Source organism: Orcinus orca, chromosome 16 (assembly GCF_937001465.1).
Source record: "Orcinus orca chromosome 16, mOrcOrc1.1, whole genome shotgun sequence".
Classification (NCBI taxonomy): Eukaryota; Metazoa; Chordata; class Mammalia; order Artiodactyla; family Delphinidae; genus Orcinus; species Orcinus orca.
In genome coordinates, this window is record NC_064574.1 from 61,499,899 (window position 1) to 61,511,900 (window position 12,002).

General features: G+C 51.6%; 1 long non-coding RNA gene across 4 annotated transcripts; it reads left to right on the forward strand.

The window, feature by feature from the left end:
* Nucleotides 1–3,821: 3,821 nt before the first annotated feature.
* LOC117201475 (uncharacterized) lies at nucleotides 3,822–11,498 on the forward strand. 4 transcript variants are annotated; one of them, XR_007472260.1, is made up of 3 exons: nucleotides 3,822–4,162; nucleotides 4,982–5,105; nucleotides 9,283–11,498. It is a non-coding gene; the product is annotated as an uncharacterized LOC117201475 (long non-coding RNA). The 4 variants fall into 4 exon arrangements; XR_004483500.2 differs by lacking the exon at nucleotides 4,982–5,105; XR_004483501.2 differs by lacking the exon at nucleotides 3,822–4,162 and having other exon boundaries at nucleotides 4,451–5,105.
* The last annotated feature ends 504 nt before the right edge of the window (nucleotides 11,499–12,002 follow it).

The following is a 12,002-nucleotide window of genomic DNA, read 5'->3' on the forward strand; positions in this document are numbered from 1 at the left end:
TTAGGCAAATCACTGTAGGAAAATGTATCCGCCCCCACGCCCCCACCGAAAGGTAAATTAGGGAGTATTTGACTTACGAAAGTCTCAATCCTCTGGGCATTTTCTCCTTTTCCTTTTTTTCTAAGCAAAGAGCCTGCCCTTACTCATGGCCTCCAGCAGAAGTACAACGGGGCTTCGGGAACACTTTCTGGGTATTTACATAAAGGCTTTGGCTTGCAAAGGTCGAGGCCAGGGAGCAGCCAGCTACAGGCTGATTTGGGGTTTTTGTGTGTTTTTGTTTTTTAATGTGATAAGAACACTTAACATGAGATCTACCTCTTCACAAATGTTTAAGTGCACAATACATTATTATTAACTACAGGCACTATGTTATATAGCAGATCTCTCCGATTTATTCATCTCGTACGGCTGAAACTTTATACCCACTGGACAGCAACTCCCACTTTCCCTGTCACCCTAGCCCCTGGCAACCATCCCTCTGCTTCTGTGAGTTTGACTATTTTAGATTCCTCATATAAGTGGGTCATGCAGTATCTCTCTCTCTGTAACTGGCTTATTTCATTCAACATGTCTTCCAGGTTCATCCACGGTGTCACAAATGGCAGGATTTCCTTCTTTTCTAAGGCTGACTAATATTCCATTGTACGTATATTCCACATTTTCTTAATCTAGCCACCTGTCAGTGAACACTTAAGTTGTTTCCATATATTGACTGTTGGGAATAATGCTGCAACAAACATGGGGCTGCAGATAGCTCTTCGAGATCCTCATTTCAGTCCCTTTGGATACATACACAGAAGTGGAATTGCTGGATCATGTGGCACCTCCAGTTTTGTTTTGTTTTTTAATTTTTATTGGAGTACAGTTGATTTACAATGTTGTGTTAGTTTCAGGTATACAGCAAAGTGAATCAGTTATACATATATCCACTCTTTTTTAGATTCTTTTCCCACATAGGCCATTACAGAGCATTAAGTAGAGTTCCGTGTGCTATACAGTGGGTCCTTATTAGTCATCTATTTTATATACAGTACTGTGATATGTCAATCCCAATCTCCCTGTTTTTAATTTCTTGAACTGTTTCCCAAGTTGATTGCTTCTTTTGCTATGCTATTTTTGTAAATAAAGTTTTATTGGAACATAGCCATGCCCGTTTGCTTATGTATTGTCTGGGGCTGCTCTTGACCCACAGGGGCGGAGTTGAGTTGTTGCTACAGAGATTATACTACGGCCTGTAAAGCTTGAAATATTTACTATCTGGTGCTTTACAGGAAGTTTGCCAACCCCTGTTCTAGCCCTCTGGGCCTCCGGGGAATTGAGGCCAGGCCACCATGTTTGGACCAGGAACATGTTGGAAGCAATAGGATAAAGATTATGCTGAGTAGAGGAAGAAGAAGAGAAAGGGACACCCATTCTGATTCCTGAGTGTCAGAGAGACCACAAGAGAGAAAACGGATGACCCTGACCACACGGTCCTGTTCCAAGCAGCTCCAAACCTCCAGATCTCAAGGGGCCACTGACACGCCCCGTGCATCCCAGCATGCCCTCCCACAGGTGGGTTAGCCCTGACAAACCAAGGCTAAACTTTCCCACCAGCCTGGCAGGATGGAGGCATCAACGGAAATGGAACGAATTTATACAAAACTCAAATTCCAAGACACCTGCGTCTGGAGCTGTGTCTTACAGGTCTACATGTAGTAGACAAGTCCACTTTACTTTAAAGGCAGTCACGTGACAGAAGCCACATTGACTTGGACTTCAGGACTCTCTCCACTGAGTAAAGGCAGGGACCTCCCTGGTCGTCCAGTGGGTAAGACTCCACACTCCCAAGGCAGGGGGCCCAGGTTTGATCCCTGGTCAGGGAACTAGATCCCGCATGCAGGCCGCAACTAAGAGTTCGCATGCTGCAACTAAGAGTCCACATGCTGCAACAAAGAAGCCTGCATGCCACAACTATGAGCCCACATGCCACAACTAAAGATCCCACGTGCCACAACGAAGATCCCACATGCTGCAACTAAGACCTGGCACAGCCAAAATAAATAAATAATTTTTTTAAAAAAAGGCAGACACACAAATGAGGGCACAGGTCCCCTGGTCCCTCCAAAGTGACAGCCAGCCTCACCTTATCCTCAAGAAGAGGAGGCAGGAGGGCAATCACCCCCATTTCACAGGTGAACAAAGTGAGGCACAGGGGCTGTTTAGTCAATGAAACCAGCCCCCAAAGCCACGGCGGGTAGAACCTTCTGGAAAAAACCCTCCCTGGGCAGGAGGTGAGAAGGCCTCTGACCCGAGGGCTGGAGTCTGGCTCACTCTGTGTTCACGGCTCCACTTTGGGCAGGCGGTGCCCTCTCTGCTGGCATCCTCCATGCAGCATGAGGGCTGTGGGCAGTCGTGGGGTTCAATGCAAGAACTACACCCTGGGCTCCTCACACTTATGCTTCCCAGGAAGCAAAGCCAATGGGTCAGACAGGGCAGGAGGCCAGAGCCAGGGCACTCTCCACTCTGAGTCCCTGTTCACAGCAACCCAACCGATCTTCACATGCTTGAACTCAACCCCTTCTCCCTGCTTCCCAGAAGATGCACGCTCAGGACTCAGGGCTGTGAGATGTCCCCATGCTGCCTGCACTGAGCAAGGGGATGGGAAGCAGGAGACTGTACTGTCACATAACAAGTGGCTCCCATCAGGCCAGGGCCCCTGCGGCAGAGGGAAGACACAGACACCAGAGAAAGAGGGCTCACAGCAGCGCTAGAGTTCACATCCTGCTTCTTAGGGCCTGTTCCAAACTGTGCTGCTTTCAGAAAGCCGACCCTCTGCCACCATCAACTCACTCTTGTTATTTGCTTACTGCATGCCAGGCACTGGGCACGTTGATCTCATTTAATCCTCCCAACAGCCCAAAGTTGGAACTGCTATTACCCCCTTTCATGGATGAAGGAACTGAAACAGAGAGGTTGAATAACCTACCCAAGGTCACACAGCTATCAGAGGCTGAAGTGAGATGCAATGGGACACTTGAGCCCAAGCTGCTGCTTTAAAATGTGCTTTGTTTCAAAGATGCTACTTCTTCTTTTTAATTAGCAATTTTGAAAACTAGAACGTTCACATGGGTCCCCAAAAAAGAAAACAGGCTATGAACAAATCTGTGTCCCTTCCCCTTCCCGTGTGCCCCAACCACTAAGTCTCACCCCCACCTCCACAGGTAACGTTTAGTCATTCGGTGGTTAGCCACAGTTTCTTCATGCAAATATTAGCTGATACAAATATATACTCAGCCCTCCCATTTTTTTTTTTTTTTTTTTTTTTTTTTTGCGGTACGCGGGCCTCTGACTGTTGTGGCCTCTCCCGTTGCGGAGCACAGGCTCCGGACGCGCAGGCTCAGCGGCCATGGCCCACGGGCCCAGCCGCTCTGCGGCACGTGGCACCTTCCCAGACCAGGGCACGAACCCGTGTCCCCTGCATCGGCAGGCGGACTCTCAACCACTGCGCCACCAGGGAAGCCCAGCCCTCCCTTTTTTTAAGCAAAGATGTATATACTATATACTGTCTTGAATCTTGCTTTTCTCACCTAATAAAGCTTAGAGACAGTTTCTCACTGTTCTTTACAACAGCAGAGTACAGTATTCCATTTTATATGGAGTGGGCCAGTGTCTTTTATCAGCCCCCTACTGATGGAGGGTCTAGGTTGTTTTCAGTATCTGGTTTTTACAAACAATGTTGCAAAGGATAACTTGTACATAAATAATGTCCCAGGAGTTCCAGTTTATTTGTAGGATTATTGTTGGGCAGCAGCCCAGCTGGGACAGAGGGTTTCTGCATTTGTAATATGGACAGATATTACCAAAGGAAAGACCAGGTTCCAAATAAGGCACAGCTCAAACCCCAAAGCCCTCGGGCTGCGGGTCGGGTGGAGCAAAGACCTGGCGAGGCACCATCTCCAGGGGCGTGGTCCATGGCAGTGGATGGGACCTATGGCATTGGGCGGGGTCTGGAGGGCAGAAAGAAGAGCCCCTCCCCCTCTCCCCACCAACACTGGCTCTTCTAGTCCAGCCACCTTCTCACCTCACCCCCACCTGCCCCCTCTAAATCTTCCCGTGATGACTTAACCGTCATGGCAGCGCATGGCCTTAAACGCGATGAAATAGCACACAGCTGCAACAGGTAAGGAGGCCAGCGGGGGAAGAGCACCAAGCTGTATTAAAAGGGGGCAAAACGGGAAAGCATGCCGCGAAGGGAGGCCCCCATCACCCCCGACCATTCCCCAGGGATGACCACGTGCAGTGGGGCAAGGTCTCATTTACCAGACTTTCCCTGACCAGCTGAACCATTAAACTAGGACACCGAGATGCCTGCCACCGTACCCTGGGCATTTCCTAATCAGGAGGGTATTCGTGGCAGCCCCGCCCTGTGCAGAAGGTTTCACGTGCATTATTCCAATGAAGCCTCCCAGCCACCCATGAGGTCAGTTCTATTATTACCTTCATCCTCCCTCCGGAAGGGGACACAGGTGAGGTAACTGCCAAGCCACAAGCTCCAAAGAACGTCTGTTTGGATCATCAGAGCCACAACTCATAAGCAGGACATTTGAAGGCAGTGGGTAATGAGGCTAAAAATATTTATTTGGAACAGATTCTAAGGGCAGGCCAAATTCCTGTTCAAACCCCACCTCCTGTTACAATAGCTTTGGGTTCAGGGAAGGACTGGTGAGTAAGGGTTCCATCCCGGCTCTTCTTTTATGATACACATGGATTTATTATGCAATAAGGTTAACACATGCTTATGGCAGAAAATTTGGAACATCCGGGGAGAAAATGAAATGAATCCATACACCCATCACCCAGGGGAAGCCTCTGTTAACATCATGGTACAGTGGCCGCCACCCTCCGTTCTCGGCATGTGTGTATATGTTCATGTGTTAACTGAAATAGAACACATGTGCAGAAAAATGCACGGATCATACATGTATAGCTCAATTTTCAGAGTGAAAACTCCTGCGACACAAGCATCCACGTCAAGAAACAGAACGTGAGTGACCACGTGTGTGTTTTCGAAACAAAATCAGGATCCTTTGACGTTGTGGGATGACTGTGTCCTTCCCCAAAAGGTATGTCTGCGTCCTAAGCCCGGGGACCTGTGAATGTGGCCATATTTGGAAATACGGTCTTTGCTGATATAATCAGGTCAGGATGAGGCCCCTGTGGATTAGGATAGGCCCTGATCCAATCACTGGGATCCGTATAAGAAGAGACACAGACAGAGGGAAGAAGACCCATGATGTGATGAAGGAGGGATGCAGCCACAAACCGAGGAACACCACGGATTGCCAGCAAACACCAGAAGCTAGAAGAGGCAAGGAAGGGTCCTTTCCTACAGCCCTTCAGAGAGAGTGTGGTCCTGCCAGCATCTTAATTCAGACTTCTAGCCTCCAGAGCTCCGAGCAAAACAATTTCTGGGTTTTTTTGTTTTTATTTTTTTTAACACTGAACAGTATTTCTTCCATTTCTGTTGTTTTAAGCCACCTGTTTGTGACAGCATGTCACGGCAGCCCAAGGAAATGAATACATATGATGTATATGCAGTTCAGGATTTTTTATGGTTATGGGAGTCATATGAGTTCACCTTTCACCTACAGCTCCTGGACGGATCTAAGAATGTCACCTCCTGCAGCCTGGTGACCATGGCAGACACATCGGATGGCATCACCACCTAAAGCACTTCAGTGGCTCCCCCATGTCCCTGTGGTCTGGCACCTGTACCCTCCCACTTCATCTCATACCTCGCTCCCTGTTCGGCCACTCAGGCCACATTTTGGCCCTTCTCCTCTCTGTCTCTGTGGCCACAGGGCCTTAGTACATGCTGTGCCATCTGCCAAAGATGCCTCTACTCTCCCCTCGACACGCGTGCGTCATCATCCTTCAGATCTAAACTATTCCCTGCCTCCCTACATCATGTACCTGGTAACACCAGTGATCTCAGGACCTCTTCGTAGGGTGTTTGGGGGAGAGGCTTCCAGGGAACTGCCCCCGAGTCTGTCACTCCCAAGGTCTTGGCTCTGTGTCCCCACCTCCCAGAGAGGAGACATCCCCACCGGTCAGTGGTCCCCAGGGCTCCTTCTTCCGCATCTCACCTCTCCTCACCACCCATGGCCACCTCTTGGCATCGCAGTGGTGCTTCCCACCCTCTACTCTCCATACCCAGCTGAGGGCTCTATAACATGCACCCAGCTCCCTTCCTGAAAACCCTTTCATTGCTCCCCACTGGCATCAGGGTAAATTTCTAGCTCCTACTTCGTGAGCCTCTTGACAAGGCCATTTTGATCCAGCCTCCAATGAGCACTTACTGCACCAGCCTCAGTCCCCGGCGCCAATTTACCTCAGTCCTCCTGTCCCCAACAGGCTGGGAGCCATCATGCCTCAGTGCCTTCTCCCTTTGTCCCTTCTGTTCCCTTTGCCTGAGCCCCTTCTCCTTTGGGCTTCACCTGGCTAAATGCTCACTGCATCCTTCTCAACTCCCACCAAGGTACCACCTCCTCCAGGAAGCCTTCCCTATGCCCCCGACTGTGTTTTCCCTGAGGCAAGAATGGTGTTTTGATTGAACTGAGGACCCCCAAAGTGGGTACGCAACGAGCATTTATCAGAGAAATTATGTCCCAAAGACAAGGCCCGTGATAACAAAGAGTCAGGTTTCCATGACGCACCCAAATTATAGTGACTTTACCAGGATGCCCCCAGGGTCAAAACTTCATCCACGCTGCCCAGGTTAGGCTTCACCCCATGTACCCAGGGATCGGGGCTTGGAGGTACTGCTCTGGCCCTTACCAGCCACAGACGGTGCTCTGTTCAGAGCCCCCAGGCCCATCTTCAGAGCACCTCTGAAGCCCACCTGTCTTACTCTGAACCCACCTCCCATCTCAAAGCAGAGGAGACAGTTCTGCCCCCTGAGATCCAGGCCCAAAACACCCCAAAGCCTCAGGAGGTCACTTCTGACCCTGCTTCTGAGGTTTACCTTCCCCATGCTGTATTCTTGGCCCAGGATGGATTTATCACCAGGTTGGGGGACAGGGAACTCACTCCCTTACAGGAAGCTCACCCCTCCCAGAAGGAATGGTTGGGCCCTCCAGCTGAAATAAAGCCACCCCAGTGGGCCCCAACCCTGCAACGTCATGACACCAGGGGTCACCAAGAGCACCTGCAGGAGGCAGCGCTGGCCCTTCTCTCTTGACCTTGACCAACTCAGTCCTGCCTCTCTCCACGCTTTTCTCCATCATGAAACAGGATACCAGGGCGTCCACATTCCCCTAAACGTGCAGTCCTGCTGAGCCCCAGCCCCATCCCCCAGTAGGCTGGCACTTGGGCGCAGTGTTGGCCAATCCTCCCGTTTACAGGACAAGCCAGATGTTCACATTTCTGTGTGAAATGGCCCTACTTTAAAACAGGACTCAAATTTTCCAAATCTCTGAGTGGCCAGATAGGAGCCCAGGTCATGGACCTCTGGGCTCAGGACGCCAGCAGGGACCTACAGGGAGGTTCGTGATAGCTCTGGCTTTCCCAAGCACTACTGCTGGGCACTTGCTTTAAGTCACATAACTAAAACGGGTGCTGTGAGGCTCTGGGACCAGCTGGGATGGGCTATCGATATGCTGGATGGGCAGCGTGCATTTAGGGTTTTGTCTGGAAACACAAAGGCCTGGGGCGGGGAGACAAAGCTGAAAGCGTTATCAGCAGTGACTCAGCGAGCCCGCGTTAACATCCCTAGAAAGGCAGCCAGGGTGGGGTTCTCAGCAGGGTGGCAGGAAGCCCACATCCTTGGGGTGTGTGCAGCTGTCTGGGATCTGGGATCTGGGGTGATTTCCTCACCCTCGTCTGAGGAGGTGACGCTCTCAAGAGCAGATTGTCAGGGACGGTTTCCCAAGCTGGGAGCCGAGGGCCACCTCCCTCCTAACAAGACCAGGCAGCCCAGGACGGGGAGGGAGGGACTCCAGGGGCAAGTCTGCGCCCGTCTTGGGCAGGGTTCCGGCAGGGAGTGAAGCAAACCTCAGCTCACGTCTGCTCATCACCTGCCCTGCACCGCCCCAGCGAAGGCTCTGCCCAGCAGGGCCTGGCATGTCGTCAGCACTCAATAAATACTTGTTGAATGTATGGCTGGCTGGCTGGCTGGATGAATAGACGGTTGGACAGATAGACAGACGGATGCATGGATGGATGAACAGATAGATGCACAGATGCATGGATGAATAGATGCATAGATGGATAAACAGACAAGACGGATAGATGGATAAACAGACAAGACGGATAGATGGATGAATAGATGACTAATGGACGAACAGAGAGACGGATGCAGGGGTGGCTGAATGGATGAACAGACAGATGGAGTCATAAATCTTTAAGGATAGAGAAAGACACTTCGCAGGCCCAAGGTGCCGACTGGGCATGATAGAAGCAGCCCGTCTTACAGTAAACCTCAGCCTCCAGCAGGGAAAGCGCTGTGGACGGTGATGTGGGCAATTCACACAGCTGGGACTCATGGAGAAGTGGGTGGGCGTGTGACTGCACTTACATACCTCCAGGCCTTGGCCTGTGATGTTCCTTCTGCCTACAACACCCTTCTCCACTTCTTTGCCTGTCCATCTCCCATTCAATCTTTTATGACTCATCTTGGACTTCTGTGTCCCAAGGAAGTCACCTGAGAGGTCCTCCTCTCCCTAACCTGGCCTGCCAGGTTCCCCCCACAGACCACCCTGTGTCATGATGGTCTGTTCACTCCTGACCCCCCAGTGGGCTGTGGGCCCCTGGCGGGCAGAGACCATGCCCAGCTCCCGTCTCCATCCCCAGCGCTGAGCCTGGCACTCAAAGTACTCAGGAAATGCCAGTGAACTCAAAGCCAGCACACAGAGGGGGGATTCTGTTCCCCACTCCCCCAGTGTACAGAAAATGTGATCTGATGAGAAAGATACTTGCCCAACTCAACTTTAAAAAATGAAATTGGAGTCACAAAAGCAAAGCAGGCTCAGAAGGAAAAACACAGAGCCCTAGACTTGTGGTTTGATAGAACAGAAAAGCTCCATATTTATGTCGTGTATCATGGTCCACAAAGAGCCGTCACGAGTCAGCTCAATCCTGTCGTGGTAGCCATGTTTGCTAAGTGGAAACAGAGGCCCGGAGCTAAAGTGGCTTGTCCAGGGTCACAGTGAGTGTTGGGACCAGGGCCAGGGCTGGGATCCCAGGCAGGGGGCTCACATGCCAATCCACTCGTCCTCCTTCTAACAACTGTCTACTTTCCAGGTTAGGAACCTGCTGGGGGCTAGGCCAGCCCAGGAGGGGAAAGGCTGACTTCCCCACATGGAGGCGATAAGGAGGCTCAGAGACTCTAAGTCACCTACCTGGGCTCACACAGCTAGGAAGGTAAGAAGTGGCCAGCTGGGGAGAAGGGCAGGCCGGGAACCCTGGGCCGGGCAGAGACTTCATCCCTAGGGCCCCTGCACTGCCACCTGGACCACCATGGACCCCCAGCTGGGAAGACAGGCCCCCCCACCCCCCATGTGGAGTCTAGATCTCTCAGAGCCCCAGCCCCGCCCATCCTGGGCTCAAAAGATAAGACTCCTTCAGCAGAATTGGTGACAGGCTGTCCTAACTGGCTCAGCCAGGAGATGCCCAAGTTTGGGTCAGAGGGCACGGTTCTGACTCCCAGCTCTGCCACTTGTGAACCGTGGGAGCTTTTGCATGCGTGTCTCTAAAGCGGTGGTGATGAAGCCTGCCGACAGGGTGGTCATGCCCATCACACGAAATCGCGTATTCAAGCACCGGCCACAGTGCCTGGGAAACCGTAAGTGTTGCCGTCCTCGCCACCAACAGCATCTTCATGACACCAAAGCACAGCAAAGAGGCTCAGAGTTCGCTGCAGGGGAGGATGAATTGCAAAGAACAGGTCTTCTGTGCTTTACCCTTCTCAGGCTGATAGGGGAAGGCTGGAGGTCCCAGCGCGCAGATAGGGCTGGGGGGGAGTCCCCTCCTGCAGGAACCTACATGGCAGGGAAGGCAGGGCCACCCACTGGGGCCAAGGAGACCCAGCTAGCAACAGATCAACAGCCCCATCTGTGATGGAGAGAGGAAGGGCCAGTGTGAAGGCCAGGAGGTGGGAGCTGGTTCAGCCTGGCAACGAGAGAGTGGGCAGGTTCTGTCTCCCCTCCTCTCACCAGGGTCTGTGCTCCCCCGGCCAGGCTCTTCCTCCCCAACTCCCTTGGTCTGCTCACTGCTCGCTCCCCAAATATTCCACACCGATTCCTGCCACCCAGCAAGGGAGGGTACCAACCCCGCAGCTTTGGAGCCAGACGGGGCTGGAATCAAATTCTGATGTTCCCACTTGCTAGCTCTGGGCTTTGGCTGTCTCTTCTGGAAAGAGGGGACTAAACGCCCCTTGTGGGAAAGGAACTTAGCACAGCACACAGGCTGCTCAGGGTCCTGGGGCAGCCTCACTGGGGTCCTCCTAATAGGTGCCTCTCTTCCAAACAATAAACCTGTACAGCTACTTGGGAAAAGCGCTTGTCCATTTCTCAAACTAAACATAAACTCAGACATTTATACAATCCCACTCCTGGCTGGGCATTTAGCCCAGAGAAATGAAAACTTATATCCATACAAAAACCTGCAGCAGCTTTATTCAGAATAGCCCCAAACTGGAAACAGCCCAGACGCCTCTCAAGAGGTGAACGGTTAAGCAGTCTGTGGCATGGCCACATCGTGGGTTACTCCCCAGCCATAAAAGGGAAGGAACCACTGACACACAAAACAACTCAGATGGATCTCAGGAGCATTGTGCTGCGTGGAAAAAAAAAGCCAACCTCCGAGGGCACATGCTAGATGATTCCATCTATATAACATTCTCAAATGACAAAATTATAGAGATGGAGACCGTATTTGTGGTTGCCAGGGGGTCAGAGGGGGTCAGAGGTGGTCAGAGGTGGTCAGGGGCAGGGCAGCAGGTGTGACTGTATGAGGAGATCTTTGTAATGATGGAGTAGTTCCAGTCTTCATTGTGATAGTGGTGAAGTGAATCCACACACATGACAAAGTGGCACAGAACTATGCATGCACACACACACGCGTGCACACACACGCGCGTGTTCTCTACCAATGTCAATTTTGATATTGTAGCATAATTATGTGAGGTGTAACCATTAGAACTGGGTGAAGGGTATGTAGGACCACGCTGTACTGTCTTAGCAATTTCCTGCGACTCTAGAATTATCCCAGAAGTAAAAGTGTGGTTTTTTTTTTTTTTTTAATGGCACGCATGGTATGATGTCTACAATTGGCTCTCAAATACTCCAGCCATAAAGGGAAAAAAGCAAAAGAGGGAGCCCGCAAGGAGGTGACAAAACAAGATTGCAAAACATTGCTGATGATGACGCCAAGGGGTGCGGATGAGGGAATCACTGTCTGGACCTCTTGATTTCTGTACATTTTTGAAATTTTCCATAATAAAGCTGTTAAATTTTAAATGCTGATATGCACGGGCGGGCTCACGTAGGCCCAGACACCAGCGTGCAGGCGTGCTGCGAGAGCCCTGACTCACACCCCCTCCGAGCCCAGGAATCCTTCCAGACAGCTGTATGTGTATACATGTGCATGAAGGAAATAAATAACGCTTAACCACCGTTGTGGAATCCAGCCACACCGGGTCGCATGACCGTCAGGCCATCTGCAGGGCAGGGCTCAAAGGGGTCCAAGGGCTGTTTTGAACTCCTATAGAGAATCTTCTGGAAACTGGGGGCGGTGGGGGTGTGTGTGTGTGACTAAGATGGCTCCTTATGGGAGAGGGTGTTGGGAGGGGAAGACTCCCAAGAAGGGCTTAGATCCACAACAGTTTCCCCAGGCGGCCCCAGAGTCTGGGGGCTGGGGAGGAGCTGGCTCCTAGGCAAAGGGAGGCCTGGGGAGGGGGCTTGTCACTGCAGGGGATGGGGGCGTGGTCCCTCAGTGTGCCTGGGCAGGCGGCTGTGCCAGTC